Genomic DNA, 23,175 nt, shown 5'->3' with positions numbered 1-23,175 from the left:
TGATCGTTCCCTGGAAGACCAGTAGTAGTTTCCGAAGCACATCTGAAGGCATTCTGTTACCTGTGGACTATCAGAGTGTTGACGAAACACAGAAATTGCATCGGGATTGAATACAACAGTCACCAGGCCTACATTCCTCAATAAAAGTAATGTCTCAAACAGTCTACGCTTTGATCGTTGAGTGGAAGACCAGTAGCAGTTTCCGATGAACATCTGGAGGCATTCTGTAATCTGTGGACTATCAGAGTGTTGATGAAACACAGAAATTCCATCGGGATTGAATACAACAGCCACCATGCGCACTTTCATACACGGAAGTAATGTCTCAAACAGTCTACGATTTGATCGTTCCCTGGAAGACCAGTATTAGTTTCCGATGAACATCTGGAGGCATTCTGTATTCTGCGGACTATCAGAGTATTTATGAAACACAGAAATTGCATCGGGATTGAATACAACAGTCACGATGCGCACTTTCCTCCACGGGAGTAATGTCTCAAACCGTCTACGCTTTGAATTTTCCCTGCTAGACCAGTAGTAGTTTCCGATGCACATCTGGTGGCATTCTGTAATCTGTGGACTACCAGAGTGTTGATGAAACACAGAAAATGCATCGGGATTGAATACAACAGTCACCATGCGCACTTTCCTCCATGGGAGTAATGTCTAAAACAGTCTACGCTTTTATCGTTTCCTATAAGACCAGTAGTAGTTTCTGATGCACATCTGGTGGCATTCTGTAATATGTGGAGGATCAGAGTGTTGATGAAACACAGAAATTGCATCGGGATTGAATACAACAGTCACCAAGCGCACTTTCCTCCACATTAGTAACGTCTCAAACGGTCTACGTTTGATCGTTCCCTGGAAGACCAGTAGTAGTTTCCGATGCACATCAGGTGGCATTCTGTAATCTGTGGACTATCAGAGTGTTGATGAAACACAGAAATTGCATCGGGATTGAATACAACAGTCACCATGCGCACTCTCCTCCATGGGAGTAATGTCTCAAACAGTCTACGGTTTGATCGTTCCCTGGAAGACCAGTAGTAGTTTCCGATGCACATCCGGAGGCATTCTGTAATCTGTGGACTATCAGAGTGTTGATGAAACACAGAAATTGCATAGGGATTGAATACAACAGTCACCATGCGCACTTTCCTCCATGGGAGTAATGTCTCAAACAGTCTACGCTTTTATCGTTCCCTGGAAAACCAGTAGTAGTTTCCGACGCACATCCGGGGCATTCTGTAATCTGTGGACTATCAGAGTTTTGATGAAACACAGAAATGGCAGCGGGATTGAATACAACAGTCACCATCCGCACTTTCAGCCATCTGAGTAATGTCTGAAACAGTCTACGCTTTGATCGTTATCTGGAAGACCAGTAGTAGTTTCCGATACACATATCGTGGCATTCTGTAATCTGTGGACTATCAGAGTATTGATGAAATACAGAAAATGCATCGGGATCGAATACAACAGTCACCATACGAACTTTCCTCCATTGGAGTAATGTCTAAATAATTTTTCGCTTTGATCGTTCCCTGGAAGACCAGTAGTAGTTTACGATGCACATCTGAAGGCATTCTGTTATCTGTGGACTATCAAAGTGTTGACGAAACACAGAAATTGCATCGGGATTGAATACAACAGTCACCAGGCCTACATTCCTCAATATAAGTAATGTCTCAAACAGTCTACGCTTTAATCGTTCAGTGGAAGACCAGTAGCAGTTTCCAATGAACATCTGGAGGCATTCTGTAATCTGTGGATTATCAGAGTGTTGATGAAACACAGAAATTGCATCGGGATTGAATACAACAGCCACCATGCGCACTTTCCTCCACGGGAGTAATGTCTCAAACAGTCTACGATTTGATCGTTCCCTAGAAGACCAGTATTAGTTTCCGATGAACATCTGGAGGCATTCTGTAATCTGTGGACTATCAGAGTGTTTATGAAACACAGAAATTGCATCGGGATTGAATACAACAGTCACGATGCGCACTTTCCTAAACGGGATAATGTCTCAAACCGTCTACGCTTTGAGTTTTCCCTGCTAGACCAGTAGTAGTTTCCGATGCACATCTGGTGGCTTTCTGTAATCTGTAGACTATGAGAGTGTTGAGGAGACACAGAAATTTCATCGGGATTGAATACAACAGTCACCATAAGCACTCTCCTCCATGGGAGTAATGTCTCTAACAGTCTACGCTTTGATCGATCTCTGGAAAACCAGAAGTAGTTTCCGATGCACATCTGGGGGCATTCTGTAATCTGTAGACTATCAGAGTGTTGACGAAACACAGAAATTTCACCGAGATTGATACTTCAGTCACCATGCGCACTTTCATACACGGGAGGTATGTTTCAAACAGTCTACTCTTTAATTGTTCCCTGGGAGACCAGTAGTAGTTACCGATGCACATATGGAGGCATTCTGTAATGTGTGGACTATCAGAGTGTTGATGAAACACAGAAATTTCATCGGGATTGAATACAACAGTAACCATGCGCACTTTCCTCCGCGGGAGTAATGTCTCAAACAGTCTACTCTTTGATCGTTCCCTGGAAGACCAGTAGTAGTTTCCGATGCACATCTGGTGGCATTCTGTAACCTGTGGACTATCAGTGTGTTGATGAAACACAGAAATTGCATCGGGATTGAATACAACAGTCACCATGCGCACTTTCCTCCATGGGAGTAATGTCTCAAACAGTCTACGCTTTGATCGTTCCCTGGAACACCAGTAGTAGTTTCCGACGCACATCCGGGGCATTCTGTAATCTGTGGACTATCAGAGTTTTGATGAAACACAGAAATGGCAGCGGGATTGAATACAACAGTCACCATCCGCACTTTCATCCATGGGAGTAATGTCTGAAACAGTCTACGCTTTGATCGTTATCTGGAAGACCAGTAGTAGTTTCCGATGCACATCTCGTGGCATTCTGTAAACTGTGGACTATCAGAGTATTGATGAAACACAGAAAATGCATCGGGATCGAATACAACAGTCACCATACGAACTTTCCTCCATTGGAGTAATGTCTAAAAAATTTTTCTATTTGATCGTTCCCTGGAAGACCAGTAGTAGTTTACGATGCACATCTGAAGGCATTCTGTTATCTGTGGACTATCAGAGTGTAGACGAAACACAGAAATTGCATCGGGATTGAATACAACAGTCACCAGGCCTACATTCCTCAATAAAAGTAATGTCTCAAACAGTCTACGCTTTGATCGTTCAGTGGAAGACCAGTAGCAGTTTCCAATGAACATCTGGAGGCATTCTGTAATCTGTGGACTATCAGGGTGTTGATGAAACACAGAAATTGCATCGGGATTGAATACAACAGCCACCATGCGCACTTTCCTCCACGGGAGTAATGTCTCAAACAGTCTACGATTTGATCGTTCCCTGGAAGACCAGTATTAGTTTCCGATGAACATCTGGAGGCATTCTGTATTCTGTGGACTATCAGAGTGTTTATGAAACACAGAAATTGCATCGGGATTGAATACAACAGTCACGATGCGCACTTTCCTCCACGGGAGTAATGTCTCAAACCGTCTACGCTTTGAATTTTCCCTGCTAGACCAGTAGTAGTGTCCGATGCAAATCTCGTGGTATTCTGTAATCTGTGGACTATCAGAGTGTTGATGAAACACAGAAAATTCATCGGGATTGAATACAACAGTCACCATGCGCACTTTCCTCCATGGGAGTAATGTCTCAAACAGTCTACGCTTTTATCGTTTCCTATAAGACCAGTAGTAGTTTCTGATGCACATCTGGTGGCATTCTGTAATATGTGGAGGATCTGAGTGTTGATGAAACACAGAAATTGCATCGGGATTGAACACAACAGTCACCAAGCGCACTTTCCTCCACATTAGTAACGTCTCAAACGGTCTACGTTTGATCGTTCCCTGGAAGACCAGTAGTAGTTTCCGATGCACATCAGGTGGCATTCTGTAATCTGTGGACTATCAGAGTGTTGATGAAACACAGAAATTGCATAGGGATTGAATACAACAGTCACCATGCGCACTTTCCTCCATGGGAGTAATGTCACAAACAGTCTATGCTTTGATCGTTCCGTGGAACACCAGTAGTAGATTCCGACGCACATCTGGGGCATTCTGTAATCTGTGGACTATCAGAGTTTTGATGAAACACAGAAATGGCAGCGGGATTGAATACAACAGTCACCATCCGCACTTTCATCCATGGGAGTAATGTCTGAAACAGTCTACGCTTTGATCGTTATCTGGAATACCAGTAGTAGTTTCCGATGCACATCTCGTGGCATTCTGTAATCTGTGGACTATCAGAGTATTGATGAAACACAGAAAATGCATCGGGATCGAATACAACATTCACCATACGAACTTTCCTCCATTGGAGTAATGTCTAAAAAATTTTTCGCTTTGATCGTTCCCTGGAAGACCAGTAGTAGTTTACGATGCACATCTGAAGGCATTCTGTTATCTGTGGACTATCAGAGTGTTGACGAAACACAGAAATTGCATCGGGATTGAATACAACAGTCACCAGGCCTACATTCCTCAATAAAAGTAATGTCTCAAACAGTCTACGCTTTGATCGTTCAGTGGAAGACCAGTAGCAGTTTCCAATGAACAACTGGAGGCATTCTGTAATCTGTGGACTATCAGAGTGTTTATGAAACACAGAAATTGCATCGGGATTGAATACAACAGTCACGATGCGCACTTTCCTCCACGGGAATTATGTCTCAAACCGTCTACGCTTTGAATTTTCCCTGCTTGACAAGTAGTAGTTTCCGATGCACATCTGGTGGCATTCTGTAATCTGTAGACTATGAGAGTGTTGAGGAGACACAGAAATTTCATCGGGATTGAATACAACAGTCACCATAAGCACTCTCCTCCATGGGAGTAATGTCTCTAACAGTCTACGCTTTGATCGTTCTCTGGAAAACCAGAAGTAGTTTCCGATGCACATCTGGGGGCATTCTGTAATCTGTAGACTATCAGAGTGTTGATGAAACACAGAAATTTCACCGGGATTGATACATCAGTCACCATGCGCACTTTCATACACGGGAGGTATGTTTCAAACAGTCTACTCTTTAATTGTTCCCTGGAAGACAAGTAGTAGTTACCGATGCACATATGGAGGCATTCTGTAATGTGTGGACTATCAGAGTGTTGATGAAACACAGAAATTGCATCGGGATTGAATACAACAGTAACCATGCGCACTTTCCTCCGCGGGAGTAATGTCTCAAACAATATACGCTTTGATCGTTCCCTGGAAGACCAGTAGTAGTTTCCGGTGCACGTCTGGTGGCACTCTGTAATCTGTGGAGGATCAGAGTGGTGATGAAACACAGAAGTTGCATCAGGATTGAATACAACAGTCACGATGCGCACTTTCCTCTATGGGAGTAATCCTCAAACAGTCTACTCTTTAATTGTTCCCTGGAAGACCAGTAGTAGTTTCCGATGCACATATGGAGGCATTCTGTAATCTGTGGACTATCAGAGTGTTGATGAAACACAGAAATTTCACCGGGATTGATACATCAGTCACCATGCGCACTTTCATACACGGGAGGTATGTTTCAAACAGTCTACGCTTTGATCGTCCCTGGAAGACCAGTAGTAGTTTCCGATGCACATCTGGTGGCATTCTGTAATCTGTGGACTATCAGAGTGTGGAAGAAACACAGAACTTGCATCGGGATTGAATACAACAGTCACCATCCGCAATTTCCTCCATGGGAGTAATGTCTGAAACAGTCTTCGCTTTGATCGTTGCTTGGAAGACCAGTAGTAGTTTCCGATGCACATCTCGTGGCATTCAGTAATGTGTGGTCTATCAGAGTGTTGATGAAACACAGAAATTGTATCAGGATTGAATACAACAGTCACCATGCGCACTTTCCTCCATGGGAGTAATGTCTCAAACAGTCTACGCTTTGATCGTTCCCTGGAAGACCAGTAGTAGTTCCCGATGCACATCTGGTGGCATTCTGTAACCTGTGGACTATCAGAGTTTTGATGACACACAGAAATGGCAGCGGGATTGAATACAACAGTCACCATCCGCACTTTCATCCATGGGAGTAATGTCTGAAACAGTCTACGCTATGATCGTTATCTGGAAGACCAGTAGTAGTTTCCGATGCACATCTCGTGGCATTCTGTAATCTGTGGACTGTCAGAGTGTTGATGAAAGACAGAAAATGCATCGGGATCGAATACAACAGTCACCATGCGAATTTTCCTCCATGGGAATAATGACTAAAAAATTTTTCGCTTTGATCGTTCCCTGGAACACCAGTAGTAGTTTCCGAAGCACATCTGAAGGCATTCTGTTACCTGTGGACTATCAGAGTGTTAACGAAACACAGAAATTGCATCGGGATTGAATACAACAGTCACCAGGCCTACATTCCTCAATAAAAGTAATGTCTCAAACAGTCTAGCTTTGATCGTTCAGTGGAAGACCAGTAGCAGTTTCCGATGAACATCTGGAGGCATTCTGTAATCTGTGGACTATCAGAGTGTTGATGAAACACAGAAATTGCATCGGGATTGAATACAACAGCCACCATGCGCACTTTCATACACAGGAGTAATGTCTCAAACAGTCTACGATTTGATCTTTCCCTGGAAGAACAGTATTAGTTTCCGGTGAACATCTGGAGGCATTCTGTATTCTGTGGACTATCAGGGTGTTTATGAAACACAGAAATTGCATCGGGATTGAATACAACAGTCACGATGCGCACTTTCCACCACGGGAGTAATGTCTCAAACCGTCTACGCTTTGAATTTTCCCTGCTAGACCAGTAGTAGTTTCCGATGCACATCTGGTGGCATTCTGTAATCTGTAGACTATCAGAGTGTTGATGAGACACAGAAATTTCATCGGGATTGAATACAACAGTCACCATAAGCACTCTCCACCATGGGAGTAATGACTCTAACAGTCTACGCTTTGATCGTTCTCTGGAAAACCAGTAGTAGTTTCCGATGCACATCTGGGGGCATTCTGTAATATGTAGACTATCAGAGTGTTGATGAAACACAGAAATTGCATCGGGATCGAATACAACAGTCACCATGCGCACTTTCCTCCATGGGAGTAATGTCTCTAACAGTCTACTCTTTGATCGTTCCCTTGAAGACCAGTAGTAGTTACCGATGCAGATATGGAGGCATTCTGTAATGTGTTGACTATCAGAGTGTTGACGAAACACAGAAAATGCATCGGGATTGAATACAACAATAACCATGCGCACTTTCCTCCGCGGGGGTAATGTCTCAAACAGTCTACGCTTTGATCGTTCCCTGGAAGACCAGTAGTAGATTCCGATGCACGTCTGGTGGCATTCTGTAATCTGTGGATGATCAGAGTGTTGATGAAACACAGAAGTTGCATCGGGATTGAATACAACAGTCACGATGCGCACTTTCCTCTATGGGAGTAATCCTCAAACAGTCTACTCTTTAATTGTTCCCTATAAGACCAGTAGTAGTTTCCGATGCACATCTGGTGGAATTCTGTAATCTGTAGACTATCAGAGTGTTGATGAGACACAGAAATTTCATCGGGATTGAATACAACAGTCACCATAAGCAGACTCCTCCATGGGAGTAATGTCTCTAACAGTCTACGCTTTGATCGTTCCCTGGAAGACCAATAGTAGTTACCGATGCACATATGGAGGCATTCTGTAATGTGTGGACTATCAGAGTGTTGATGAAACACAGAAATTGCATCGGGATTGAATACAACAGTAACCATGCGCACTTTCCTCCGCGGGAGTAATGTCTCAAAAAGTCTACGCTTTGATCGTTCCCTGGAAGACCAGTAGTAGTTTCCGATGCACGTCTGGTGGCATTCTGTAATCTGTGGAGGATCAGAGTGTTGCTGAAACACAAAAGTTGCATCGGGATTGAATACAACAGTCACGATGCGCACTTTTCTCTATGGGAGTAATACTCAAACAGTCTACTCTTTAATTGTCAACTGGAAGACCAGTAGTAGTTTCCGACGCACATATGGAGGCATTCTGTTATCTGTGGACTATCAGAGTGTTTATGAAACACAGAAATTGCACCGGGATTGATACATCAGTCACCATGCGCACTTTCATACATGGGAGGTACGTTTCAAACAGTCTACGCTTTGATCGTCCCTGGAAGACAAGTAGTAGTTTCCGATGGACATCTGGTAGCATTCTGTAATCTGTAGACTATCAGAGTGTTGATGAAACACAGAATTTGATTGAATACAACAGTCACCATCCGCACTTTCCTCCATGGGAGTAATGTCTGTAACAGTCTTCGCTTTGATCGTTGCTTGGAAGACCAGTAGTAGTTTCCGATGCACATCTGGTGGAATTCTGTAATCTGTAGACTATCAGAGTGTTGATGAGACACAGAAATTTCATCGGGATTGAATACAACAGTCACCATAAGCAGTCTCCTCCATGGGAGTAATGTCTCTAACAGTCTACGCTTTGATCGTTCCCTGGAAGACCAATAGTAGTTACCGATGCACATATGGAGGCATTCTGTAATGTGTGGACTATCAGAGTGTTGATGAAACACAGAAATTGCATCGGGAATGAAAACAACAGTCACCATGCGCATTTTCCTCCACGGGAATAATGTCTCAAACAGTCTACGCTTTGATCGTTCCCTGGAACACCAGTAGTACTTTCCGACGCACATCCCGGGCATTCTGTAATCTGTGGACTATCAGAGTGTTGACGAAACACAGAAATTGCATCGGGATTGAATACAACAGTCACCAGGCCTACATTCCTCAATAAAAGTAATGTCTCAAACAGTCTACGCTTTGATCGCTCAGTGGAAGACCAGTAGTAGTTTCCGATGAACATCTGGAGGCATGCTGTAATCTGTGGACTATCAGAGTGTTTATGAAACACAGAAATTGCATCGGGATTGAATACAACAGCCACCATGCGCACTTTCCTCCACGGGAGTAATGTCTCAAACGGTCTACGATTTGATCGTTCCCTGGAAGACCAGTATTAGTTTCTGATGAACATCTGGAGGCATTCTGTAATCTGTGGACTATCAGAGTGTTTATGAAACACAGATATTGCATAGGGATTGAATACAACAGTCACGATGCGCACTTTCCTCCACGGGAGTAATGTCTCAAACCGTCTACGCTTTGAATTTTCCCTGGAAGACCAGTAGTAGTTTCCGATGCACATCTGGTGGCATTCTGTAATCTGTAGACTATCAGAGTGTTGATGAGACTCAGAAATTTCATCGGGATTGATTACAACAGTCGCCATGCGCTCTCTCCTCCATGGGAGTAATGTCTCTAACAGTCTACGCTTTGATCGTTCTCTGGAAAACCAGTAGTAGTTTCCGATGCACATCTGGGGCATTCTGTAATCTGTAGACTATCAGAGTGTTGATGAAACACAGAAATTTCATCGGGATTGAATACAACAATCGCCATGCGCACTCTCCTCCATGGGAGTAATGTCTCTAACAGTCTACGCTTTGATCGTTCTCTGGAAAACCAGTAGTAGTTTCCGATGCACATCTGGGGCATTCTGTAATCTGTAGACTATCAGAGTGTTGATGAAACACAGAAATTGCATCGGGATTGAATACAACAGTCACCATGCGCAGTTTCCTCCGCGGGAGTAATGTCTCAAACAGTCTACGCTTTGAATTTTCCCTGGAAGACCAGTAGTAGTTTCCGATGCACGTCTGGTGGCATTCTGTAAACTGTGGAGGATCAGAGTGTTGATGAAACACAGTAGTTGCATCGGGATTGAATACAACAGTCACGATGCGCACTTTCCTCTATGGGAGTAATCCTCAAACAGTCTACTCTTTAATTGTTCCGTGGAAGACAAGTAGTAGTTTCCGATGCACATCTGGAGGAATTCTGTAATCTGTGGACTATCAGAGTGTTGATGAAACACAGAAAATGCATCGGGATTGAATACAACAGTCACCATGCGCACTTTCCTCCATGGGAGTAATGTCTCAAACAGTCTTCGCTTTGATCGTTCCCTGGAAGACCAGTAGTAGTTTCCGACGCACATCTGGAGGCATTCTGTAATCTGTGGACTATCAGAGTGTTGATGAAACACAGAAATAGCATCGGGATTGAATACAACAGTCACCATGCGCACTTTCCTCCATGGGAGTAATGTCTCAAACAGTCTACGCTTTGATCGTTCCCTGGAACACCAGTAGTACTTTCCGACGCACATCCGGGGCATTCTGTAATCTGTGGACTATCAGAGTGTTGATGAAACACAGAAATTGCATCGGGATTGAATACAACAGTCACCATGCGCACTTTCCTCCATGGGAGTAATGTCTCAAACAGTCTACCCTTTGATCGTTCCCTGGAAGACCAGTAGTAGTTATCGATGGCCATCTGGTGGCATTCTGTAATCTGTGGACTATCAGAGTTTTGATGAAACACAGAAATGGCAGCGGGATTGAATATAACAGTCACCATCCGCACTTTCATCCATGGGAGTAATGTCTGAAACAGTCTACGCTTTGATCGTTATCTGGAAGACCAGTAGTAGTTTACGATGCACATCTCGTTGCATTCTGTAATCTGTAGAGTATCAGAGTGTTGATGAGACTCAGAAATTTCATCGGGATTGAATACAACAGTCGCCATGCGCACTCTCCTCCATGGGAGTAATGTCTCTAACAGTCTACGCTTTGATCGTTCTCTGGAAAACCAGTAGTAGTTTCCAATGCACATCTGGGGCGTTCTGTAATCTGTAGACTATCAGAGTGTTGATGAAACACAGAAATTGCATCGGGATTGAATACAACAGTCACCATGAGCTCTTTCCTCCGCGGGAGTAATGTCTCAAACAGTCTACGCTTTGAATTTTCCCTGGAAGACCAGTAGTAGTTTCCGATGCACGTCTGGTGTCATTCTGTAATCTGTGGAGGATCAGAGTGTTGATGAAACACAGAAGTTGCATCGGGATTGAATACAACAGTCACGATGCGCACTTTCCTCTATGGGAGTAATCCTCAAACAGTCTACTCTTTAATTGTTCCCTGGAAGACAAGTAGTAGTTTCCGATGCACATCTGGTGGCATTATGTAATCTGTGGACTATCAGAGTGTTGATGAAACACAGAAAATGCATCGGGATTGAATACAACAGTCACCATGCGCACTTTCCTCCATGGGAGTAATGTCTCAAACAGTCTACGCTTTGATCGTTCCCTGTGAAGCAAAGCAAGCGCTGTATCATGTATAAGATACAGAGGCGAGCGAGTGCACGGGACTTACCCTAGTTCACTGCTAGTAGCGTCACGTCATCGTAACGCGCCTGCATATAGTATTGCACCACATTTAACATAAAAGTAAAAATTAAGATTTGTGTGTAAAACTTTGTTAAAGTATAGTTCTATGTAATAATGTTTCAGGTAACAAATCTTAATGTTATAAAATTAGTAGTTTACGTAAAATTCACATTTTGAAAGAAAAATAGGAGGCGCTAAATAATGACGCTAGGTAGCCAAAATTTGGTGAGAAGGTGCAGTAAGAAGTCATTAATGAGTGGTGCTGGTTTCCAAAACCATAAAACTAAAATTGACTCCAGAATCAGCGTTTTTCGGAAAAATCAGAGGCGCGAAATAATAGAGCTACAATATTGAAAATTGGTAGGATGCTTCAGTTCACCCTAATAATAATAATGGAAATACCACAATCAGTTACCTCTTCTAGTTTTTTAGTAATTTAGTAAAAACTACTTTTGTGAGTAAAATGTACATAAGCATTATAGATTAAGTACTTTAAATTTTAATGATAAAACAAATTCTTTAAGACCAATGATCAGATAGGACAATTAACAAAGCTACACCAAGTTTTAGTCTTGTAGCATAATTAACAGCTGATACAAGTCTTGATAAAGCTATGGTTCAGAGGTAACAATCTACCGTTAGTTCCATTGTAAAAATTCTAGAGAGTAAAGTTTTAATTTTAGCGGGCTGAGATTTTCTACGTGCTTCTGTACTGCTCAGATGTATGTATACAAAAATTGAGAAGTTTGTAAAGCTATTAATAAATGTGATATTTAAGATTATGTGCCTGAGATAGCGATCATTTGGAGGCTGCAGGCATCTGCATAGGAACGAAAAGAACAGATGCTCTCTTGGCGGTACGCGCCGGAGCTATATAAAAAGAGCGGCAGAGGCAGTAGGAAGCTCACTCCGCATTAGACCAACGCCTAGTCCACGCGAGCTTAACGTCCGATCGCGCCTCGCCTCGGGTGACGTCATAGCGGGCTGTGACATGCGCGTACTTAGCAATGTAAACGGACATTGAAAATCGCGAGGACTGTACACCGTCCTGGATCGTTTAGACTTCGGTAACAAACTGTTATTGTGCCGTCCGTGTGAAGTATAATTCCGCGTGGCCAGTGGTGACTAACTCCACTTTTAAGGCGAGCATTAATCTTTTTTTTAACATTATTGCGAACTATTAATAGAGCACCGTTAGTTAGAGTAATGAACTATTCGGGAGGAACTTGCTGTAGAAGTCGCCTCTGAACTATTAAACGATTGGCTGAATTAACAATATTTAATGTCTTTAGCATTTTCAGAAGTTTCGAGTAATTTGTGTGAGCCTTTAAGATAATAAAATCTTGTTTGGAACTTTAAATTTTATTGAAGCAGCCCTAATCCCGTGAAGAACTATGGATATTTTTCGTTTAGCTGGGCTGTACAGGAATGTGGCCGTGCAGACTGGGAACTAAGGTCAGTAAGTTTCCCTTCGCTTTCTGACTGGCCACCAAATTAGTTGCCAGGCTCGCGTGATTTAAGGTGGCAATGTTCAACTTTCATTCAACATTAAACAACGACTTCTTCGCCGTCCCACATATGTTGCATCGGCAATAGTCTGTTACGTGAAATGAACATTCAAACAACTCATTCGACAACTTCTTCGCCGCCCCACATATGGTGCTTATCGGCCGGGAAAACTGAATTAAAAGCAAATAAATGTGCTCGATGTGTGAAAGCGATTGGTATAAATTAACGAACTCGGTAGGCAATAACAGGACACTGAATTGAACTAGTGTGGGAACAGTGACCAGTAAAGGCGGGTGTAGTGTATAAACAATAAGTGTCTACCGCTGTACGTTGGTTAGTGACGATGGTGAGGAAGGCGACGATGCTGGATCGCGGCTGCCGACGGCGCTGAGACTAAAAGAAGACGGTGCGTCATCGCGGAGCTGCGCTGATCTGCGAGACAGCTGCCGGCTGCGCCGAGCGGTCAACGGTGCCTTGCTGCCCCCCCCCCCCCCCCTGGAGCTATTGCAGTAGGCGATTCCTGTGGCGGTACTCGACGCTACAGCTGCTGCTGCTGCCTTCAATACGTCGCGACGCGTCGCATCACGATTGCTGGTACACCGCGACGACATCATTCGTCGAAATCAAGCATTTAAGTTAAGTCAAAGACTTTTAAAATATTTATTAACTGCTGCTAACAAACTAAAAGATATGGAAAGTAGTGAACATTTCAGAAGGGAACCGGTCTCTGACCAAGAATCCTCAGGATCAGGAATTGAGTTTAATGAGGATGGTTCCATTAATCCCCAAATATTGAACTAGAACGTAATTTGTCACCAGTAAATTATGACTTTAATTTAAATGAGAGTGCAGGGATGCAATCAATAAGTGAAATAGAAGTCAAAAGGGAGCCAGTAGAGTTGCTAACTTTGTCAGGTAGTGAAACTGAGCTCAATATATCTCCAGCTCAGTCAAGTCAAGAGATACAAAGTATCAAGGTAGAAGCTCCGGATTGGATGCAAATACTGTTTGCCAAACTCGAATCAAACCAAAATAAAATTGAGGCTAAAATTGAAAATAGTAATAAAGAACTAAAAGAAGAACTGCAATCAAAATGGAATAGTTTGAATTATAAGATAGATGCTATTCATCATGACATTCAAGTAAAAGTAGGGCAACAGTTAACTAAAATGCATAGTACTTTCAAATGTGAAATAGATCAAATTCAAAAAAATTATCAAGAGGCAGATGAACTTTTGGAAGAGAGGTTGTCCGAAAGATTGAGCAACGAGTCCAAACTTTGCTCTGACAAAGTTAAAGAGGTACAAATTAAAGTAGATACTTGTCAGAAAAACATTGAGAAAGTAAAAGAAACCTGTACCGAAATTCGTGGTGCAGTGGAACAAAGATGTTCTGCCAGGATAGAAGCAGTAGAGTCACAAGTAGAGGAATTAAATACTAACATTGCTAACCTAGAAAGTAGAGTAACCTCTGTTAATTCTAGTCATTCTACTGTACAGCATGTGACTTCAGTTGACGCCGCTTTTATAGGGTGTCGACAGTTTTTGCGCTTTGATCCTGATAAGTACATTCACCCCCTTGAATTTTGGAATGACTTTGAGGATGTTCTCCCCAACACTTGGTCAGAAAGAGAAAAAATTTCATTTATAAGAAGTCATTTGTCAGGTGATGCTTTGCGATGGTCAGCGGATGTAATGATCAAATGTAAAACTTTATCTGAATTTAAGTCTGCATTTCTCAACGAATACTGGTCACATAACAAACAAAATGATGTGTTAAGGGAATTCTGGAGTGGTAAGAAGTTTTTCCCAGGGCGTGAATCAGTAAAGGATTTCGCTAGGAAGTGGGTTTCAAGACTGTCACATTTGACAGAAAAGATGAAGCCAGATATGATCATTATTGGTTTAGAAGGTAAGCTGCCGTGGTACTGGCAGAAGAGGATCATTTCCGCCCCTAGTGATAATATAGACAAATTTATTGAATATCTGGAAAGAGTGGAAAGAGTAGCTGCTGCTGAGGAGCAGGTGCAGCAGAATAACAAATCTTCTAACAATCACGTAGAAAATAATGGAAATGTGAACGTTAGAAATATGGAAGTTAGGCACACCAAAACAAACTATCGAAACCAAAGCCGTGGCAGAGGAAGAGGGGGTAGATACTCACCACGCTTTCGTAACAACTACTATGACGAAAGTGGAGAAGTAAATACTATGCCATTAAGACAAGAAGGGAGTCATGATGCTACTACATCTAGATGTGTCACAGATGAACACAACAGGCCGCGTGTGGGAAACTAAATCCCGTCTATGAGGAAACTGGCGCTCACCAGGCGGTAACAGTAACACAGCCAGTAACGGAAACACAGACAATCAGCCAACATACACAGACAGACAACATGGATGACGAAATAAATACAGATAATACCAGTGATGTGTTAAGCCACTCTCACAAAATAGTGGATAGTATTTTGGATACACTAGAAAAATGGGTCAAGGAAGAACAGGAACTCAAGGTAGATAATGGGGAAGAAATAGATAATGGGTTTGAGTCTGATGGGAATAATGATGAAGTAAAAGCTTACATCTTCGATGAAAATGGCAATCTAAAAGCTGAAGTAGAAGTAGCAGAAGTAGAATCAGTACTGCAAAACTTTAGAGAGGAGGAAATGATGAATGAAGGGGGTAGAAATAGTAACGAGGTGAAAGAATCTAGTAGCTGTGTAAACGTGCCACAAATGGTTGAAGGTGACGACATTCTTATGAACAGCAATATTGCGCAGGGACGCAGTTGCTCAGAGGTAGAGGATAGTTTGGCTGATGTGCAGCAAACAAAAGTAGAAAAAGTCGTCAGATGCTTCGATTTAAAGTTAGTGGACAGATTAGAGAAAGCAGCTAAGATTATAGAGCATGATGAGCCCCAGGATGTAAATGTAAATGTAATTGCAACTGATCAGAATTACTTTAGCTGGAAGAACATAGAACGAGATTTATTAGACGAGGTGTGTGAGCAACCTGTTCAATGTAAAATAACTCACCCTGTTATCAAAGTAAACATATCAGGAGTCACTGTGCGTTGTCTGCTTGACAGTGGCAGTGAAGCAAGTGCTTTATCACAAACATTTTTTGACACCATACCCAATATAGAGAAGTTAACAGTTATGAAAGTAAGTGGCTTAAAGATTATAGGTGCTACTGGAAAAGTCTCTAGACCAGTTCAACACGAAGCTTTGATACCCATTGGTATAAATGACGTAGTAATAGATCATCCTTGTTTGATTGTGCTAGGCTTAAGTGTTGAAATGTTGATTGGTACTGATTTCTTATCAAAGTACCAGGGAAAGATCAATTTTGATCAGAACAACTTAATTTTAACTTTACCTGACTCTAAAGTGATAAGAGAGTCTTTTATAGGAAGTCATATAGGCGGTAGTAATGAAACTTGGGAACTGCCTATTAGAGTAATAAAGAATAAAGGATACTTGCAGGAAAATTTGGTTTTCAGTGAGAATGAGGAAAGTGCTAAGGTTGAAGAGAGACACATCCTAAAGGAATTTAAAATTAACAGTAATTAATTACTGTAGGGAGTCTGCCACTCTTTGGCGGATACACGGTTTGGCGTACCGTGCAGTCCCAGCTGGGTGAAACTTTATTTCCTTTTCAAGTTTCATTCCCTTCTTCTGGTCTATCATAACAGGTAAGAATCACATATGTCTTCATGTTGTATATATGCTATTAGGTTTTAAGTATTCTTAGTAAGGATCTACCTAGTGAATGGCAAAACAAAAGTCTGAGTACCAATAAGAGGCAAACATGGCTAAAATAAATAAATTAAAATATTTCATGTAATTGTAAAGGGTTAGAAACTACAACTAAGAGAGACACTTTGCAGTATACGAAGTACGGTATGAATATGAATAATCCATGAGATTATGCAGAAGGTAGCATGTTGCTAGAAATAAGGTTGTCTGAAGGAAAACAGCGTAAGAAGGTAATGCTCATAGAGGCAAGCAATGGCGTTTTAGAATTAAATAAATGGAGATGTGTGGAAGTGGTGTGAGGATCGCACCAAATATATAGAAACAGGACGTCAATAGGCTGACAAAAGGAAAAGGGAGAAAGAAGTGGAGAAATGAAGTATTTTGAATCTGGAAGAAAAGGGAGAAAATGAATGAGGTGAAGAAGTGAAGTAAGTAAATTGAAGTAAATGATGTAGGATTAAAGAATAATTCCCTCACGTCTCGTGAAATGGTGAAAAACGCTAAATCTTGCTTGAGGCAAATAAATAGTTAAACAGACAACAGAAACACACAAATATTGGAAAATGCAGAAATTTGGAATCGGTATACAGAAAATAACTAATTTCTTTAGTAATTCATACAATAAAGCAAAGTGCTGGTCAGCAAATGACTTCTTTGATGAACTAATCCATACGATAATTAAGCCAGAGTACATTAAAACTAAAAGGTTACTCAATTTTCTAAGTTGAAGCAAGATCTTAATATATTAATTTGCTAAAAGAATTTTCACTATTTAGGAACCTTAAAGATTATTTATGAAAGAAGAAAGTAGGAGCTATTGTATCAGATACGACTTAGTGCTAAATGTCTTTCTGACAACTTCACAATTAGTAAAATAGTGCCAGAATATAAACTATAAAATGTACTTTGTCCTACCTTAGATATAAGTTGAAAACAGAAACTTAGACTGTATTGTCTGTTTCTCAGGGACATGCAGGCTGCATGAATGACTGACAACAAGCGGTAGGGAGATTGGAAGTAGAGACGCAAACCACAGTGAATACAATTTCCTCCCACAATTTTGTCAATCAGTGAAATTAAATGAGTGTTACAATAGGACACCCACCACAGTGCCGAGTATTATAGTAAAAGAAAAATGTGAGTGCGTTGCAGTGATAAAAGTCGTGTGTATTTTCTTTTTCAGGAAGAGACTGATTTAAAAAAAAAAATATAACTATTTTGTAACCATTGAAAAATTTATATTTCCATGTAAATGTATGTAAATAATTTGTGAATGTCTTCTGTACTAGGTTTTCTATGTGTATATGAGTATGGTTATTTTGTGTATGTAGTAATAAGGAATTTCCTAAGAAGAAGCAACTTAAGTTGAAAGAGGTATACTAAAGTAATCCATCGCTTGTTTGTTCTTTTAGAAATTTAATTTTGTTCAAAAACAGATTTTCACGAAAATTAAAAAGAGGGTGATGAAGCAAAGCAAGCGCTGTATCATGTATAAGATACAGAGGCGAGCGAGTGCACGGGACTTACCCTAGTTCACTGCTAGTAGCGTCACGTCATCGTAACGCGCCTGCATATAGTATTGCACCACATTTAACATAAAAGTAAAAATTAAGATTTGTGTGTAAAACTTTGTTAAAGTATAGTTCTATGTAATAATGTTTCAGGTAACAAATCTTAATGTTATTAAATTATTAGTTTACGTAAAATTCACATTTTGAAAGAAAAATAGGAGGCGCTAAATAATGACGCTAGGAAGCCAAAATTTGGTGAGAAGGTGCAGTAAGAAGTCATTAATGAGTGGTGCTGGTTTCCAAAACCATAAAACTAAAATTGACTCCAGAATCAGCGTTTTTCGGAAAAATCAGAGGCGCGAAATAATAGAGCTACAATATTGAAAATTGGTAGGATGCTTCAGTTCACCCTAATAATAATAATGGAAATACCACAATCAGTTACCTCTTCTAGTTTTTTAGTAATTTAGTAAAAACTACTTTTGTGAGTAAAATGTACATAAGCATTATAGATTAAGTACTTTAAATTTTAATGATAAAACAAATTCTTTAAGACCAATGATCATATAGGACAATTAACAAAGCTACACCAAGTTTTAGTCTTGTAGCATAATTAACAGCTGATACAAGTCTTGATAAAGCTATGGTTCAGAGGTAACAATCTACCGTTAGTTCCATTGTAAAAATTCTAGAGAGTAAAGTTTTAATTTTAGCGGGCTGAGATTTTCTACGTGCTTCTGTACTGCTCAGACGTATGTATACAAAAATTGAGAAGCTTGTAAAGCTATCATTAAATGTGATATTTAAGATTATGTGCCTGAGATAGCGATCATTTGGAGGCTGCAGGCATCTGCATAGGAACGAAAAGAACAGATGCTCTCTTGGCGGTACGCGCCGGAGCTATATAAAAAGAGCGGCAGAGGCAGTAGGAAGCTCACTCCGCATTAGACCAACGCCTAGTCCACGCGAGCTTAACGTCCGATCGCGCCTCGCCTCGGGTGACGTCATAGCGGGCTGTGACATGCGCGTACTTAGCAATGTAAACGGACATTGAAAATCGCGAGGACTGTACACCGTCCTGGATCGTTTAGACTTCGGTAACAAACTGTTATTGTGCCGTCCGTGTGAAGTATAATTCCGCGTGGCAAGTGGTGACTAACTCCACTTTTAAGGCGAGCATTAATCTTTTTTTTAACATTATTGCGAACTATTAATAGAGCACCGTTAGTTAGAGTAATGAACTATTCGGGAGGAACTTGCTGTAGAAGTCGCCTCTGAACTATTAAACGATTGGCTGAATTAACAATATTTAATGTCTTTAGCATTTTCAGAAGTTTCGAGTAATTTGTGTGAGCCTTTAAGATAATAAAATCTTGTTTGGAACTTTAAATTTTATTGAAGCAGCACTAATCCCGTGAAGAACTATGGATATTTTTCGTTTAGCTGGGCTGTACAGGAATGTGGCCGTGCAGACTGGGAACTAAGGTCAGTAAGTTTCCCTTCGCTTTCTGACTGGCCAAAAAATTAGTTGCCAGGCACGCGTGATTTAAGGTGGCAATGTTCAACTTTCATTCAACATTAAACAACGACTTCTTCGCCGTCCCACATATGTTGCATCGGCAATAGTCTGTTACGTGAAATGAACATTCAAACAACTCAAACGACAACTTCTTCGCCGCCCCACACCTGGAACACCAGTAGTACTTTCCGACGCACATCCGGGGCATTCTGTAATCTGTGGACTATCAGAGTGTTGATGAAACACAGAAATTGCATCGGGATTGAATACAACAGTCACCATGCGCACTTTCCTCCATGGGAGTAATGTCTCAAACAGTCTACGCTTTGATCGTTCCCTGGAGGACTAAGAGTAGTTTCCGATGCACATCTGGTGGCATTCTGTAATCTGTGGACTATCAGAGTTTTGATGAAACACAGAAATGGCAGCGGGATTGAATATAACAGTCACCATCCGCACTTTCATCCATGGGAGTAATGTCTGAAACAGTCTACGCTTTGATCGTTATCTGGAAGACCAGTAGTAGTTTCCGATGCACATCTCGTGGCATTCTGTAACCTGTGGACTATCAGAGTGTTGATGAAACACAGAAAACAGTCACCATGCGAACTTTCCTCCATGGGAGTAATGTCTAAAAAATTTTTCGCTTTCATCATTCCCTGGAAGACCAGTAGTAGTTTCCGATGCACATCTGAAGACATTCTGTTATCTGTGGACTATCAGAGTGTTGACGAAACACAGAAATTGCATCGGGATTGAATACAACAGTCACCAGGCCTACATTCCTCAATAAAAGTAATGTCTCAAACAGTCTACGCTTTGATCGTTCAGTGGAAGACCAGTAGTAGTTTCCGATGAACAACTGGGGGCATTCTGTAATCTGTGGACTATCAGAGTGTTGATGAAACACAGAAATTGCATCGGGATTGAATACAACAGCCACCATGCGCACTTTCCTCCACGGGAGTAATGTCTCAAACAGTCTACGATTTGATCGTTCCCTGGAAGACCAGTATTAGTTTCCGATGAACATCTGGAGGCATTCTGTAATCTGTGGACTATCAGAGTGTTTATGAAACACAGAAATTGCATCGGGATTGAATACAACAGTCACGATGCGCACTTTCCTCCACGGGAGTAATGTCTCAAACCGTCTACGACTTGAATTTTCCCTGGATGACCAATAGTAGTTTCCGATGCACATCTGGTGGCATTCTGTAATCTGTAGACTATCAGAGTGTTGATGAGACTCAGAAATTGCATCGGGATACAATACAACAGTCACCATACGCACTTTCCTCCACGGGAGTAATGTCTGAAACACTCTACGCTTTGATCGTTTCCTGGAAGACCAGTAGTAGTTTTCGATGCACATCTGGGGGCATTCAGTAATCTGTAGACTATCAGAGTGGTGGTGAAACACAGAAATTGCATCGGGATTGAATACAACAGTCACCAAGCGCACTTTCCTCCACGTTATTAACGTCTCAAACGGTCTACGCTCTGATCGTTTCCTATAAGACCAGTAGTAGTTTCTGATGCACATCTGGTGGCATTCTGTAATATGTGGAGGATCAGAGTGTTGATGAAACACAGAAATTGCATCGGGATTGAATACAACAGTCACCAAGCGCACTTTCCTCCACGTTAGTAATGTCTCAAACGGACTACGCTTTGATCGATCCCTGGAAGACCAGTAGTAGTTTCCGATGCACGTCTGGTGGCATTCTGTAATCTGTGGAGGATCAGAGTGTTGCTGAAACACAAAAGTTGAATCGGGATTGAATACAACAGTCACGATGCGTACTTTTCTCTATGGGAGTAATCCTCAAACAGTCTACTCTTTAATTGTTAACTGGAAGACCAGTAGTAGTTTCGGATGCACATATGGAGGCATTCTAAAATCTGTGGGCTATCAGAGTGTTTATGAAACACAGAAATTGCACCGGGATTGATACATCAGTCACCATGCGCACTTTCATACACGGGAGGTACGTTTCAAACAGTCTACGCTTTGATCGTCCCTGGAAGACCAGTAGTAGTTTCCGATGCACATCTGGTGGCATTCTGTAATGTGTGGACTATCAGAGTGTTGATGAAACACAGTAATTGCATCGGGAATGAAAACAACAGTCACCACGCGCATTTTCCTCCACGGGAATAATGTCTCAAACAGTCTACGCTTTGATCGTTCCCTGGAAGACCAGTAGTAGTTCCGATGCACATCTGGAGGCATTCTGTAATCTGTGGAGGATCAGAGTGTTGATTAAACACAGAAATTGCATCGGGATTGAATACAACAGTCACCATGCGCACTTTCCTCCATGGGAGTAATGTCTCAAACAGTCTACGCTTTGATCGTTCCCTGGAAGACCAGTAGTAGTTTCCGATGCACATCTGGTAGCATTCTGTAATCTGTGGACTATCAGAGTTTTGATGAAACACAGAAATGGCAGCGGGATTGAATATAACAGTCACCATCCGCACTTTCATCCATTGGAGTAGTGTCTGAAACAGTCTACGCTTTGATCGTTATCTGGAAGACCAGTAGTAGTTTCCGATGCACATCTCGTGGCATTCTGTAATCTGTGGACTATCAGAGTGTTGATGAAACACAGAAAATGCATCGGGATCGAATACAACAGTCACCATGAGAACCTTCCTCCATGGGAGTAATGTCTAAAAAAAGTTTCGCTTTGATCATTCCCTGGAAGACCAGTAGTAGTTTCCGATGCACATCTGAAGGCATTCTGTTATCTGTGGACTATCAGAGTGTTGACGAAACACAGAAATTGCATCGGGATTGAATACAACAGTCACCAGGCCTACATTCCTCAATAAAAGTAATGTCTCAAACAGTCTACGCTTTGGACGTTCAGTGGAAGACCAGTATTAGTTTCTGATGAACATCTGGAGGCATACTGTAATCTGTGGACTATCAGAGTGTTTATGAAACACAGAAATTGCATCGGGATTGAATACAACAGTCACGATGCGCACTTTCCTCCACGGGAGTAATGTCTCAAACCGTCTACGCTTTGAATTTTCCCTGGAAGACCAGTAGTAGTTTCCGATGCACATCTGGTGGCATTCTGTAATCTGTGGACTATCTGAGTGCTGATGAAACACAGAAATTTCATCTGGATTGATTACAACAGTCGCCATGCGCTCTCTCCTCCATGGGAGTAATGTCTCAAACAGTCTACGCTTTGAATTTTCCCTGGAGACCAGTAGTAGTTTCCGATGCACGTCTGGTGGCATTCTGTAATCTGTGGAGGATCAGAGTGTTGATGAAACACAGAAGTTGCATCGGGATTGAATACAACAGTCACGATGCGCACTTTCCTCTATGGGAGTAATCCTCAAACAGTCTACCCTTTAATTGTTCCCTGGAAGACAAGTAGTAGTTTCCGATGCACATCTGGAGGCATTCTGTAATCTGTGGACTATCAGAGTGTTGATGAAACACAGAAAATGCATCGGGATTGAATACAACAGTCACCATGCGCACTTTCCTCCATGGGAGTAATGTC

The sequence above is a fragment of the Schistocerca gregaria genome, unplaced genomic scaffold, assembly GCF_023897955.1.
Source record: "Schistocerca gregaria isolate iqSchGreg1 unplaced genomic scaffold, iqSchGreg1.2 ptg000285l, whole genome shotgun sequence".
In the NCBI taxonomy this organism is placed as follows: domain Eukaryota; kingdom Metazoa; phylum Arthropoda; class Insecta; order Orthoptera; family Acrididae; genus Schistocerca; species Schistocerca gregaria.
This window is presented reverse-complemented; position numbering follows the sequence as displayed.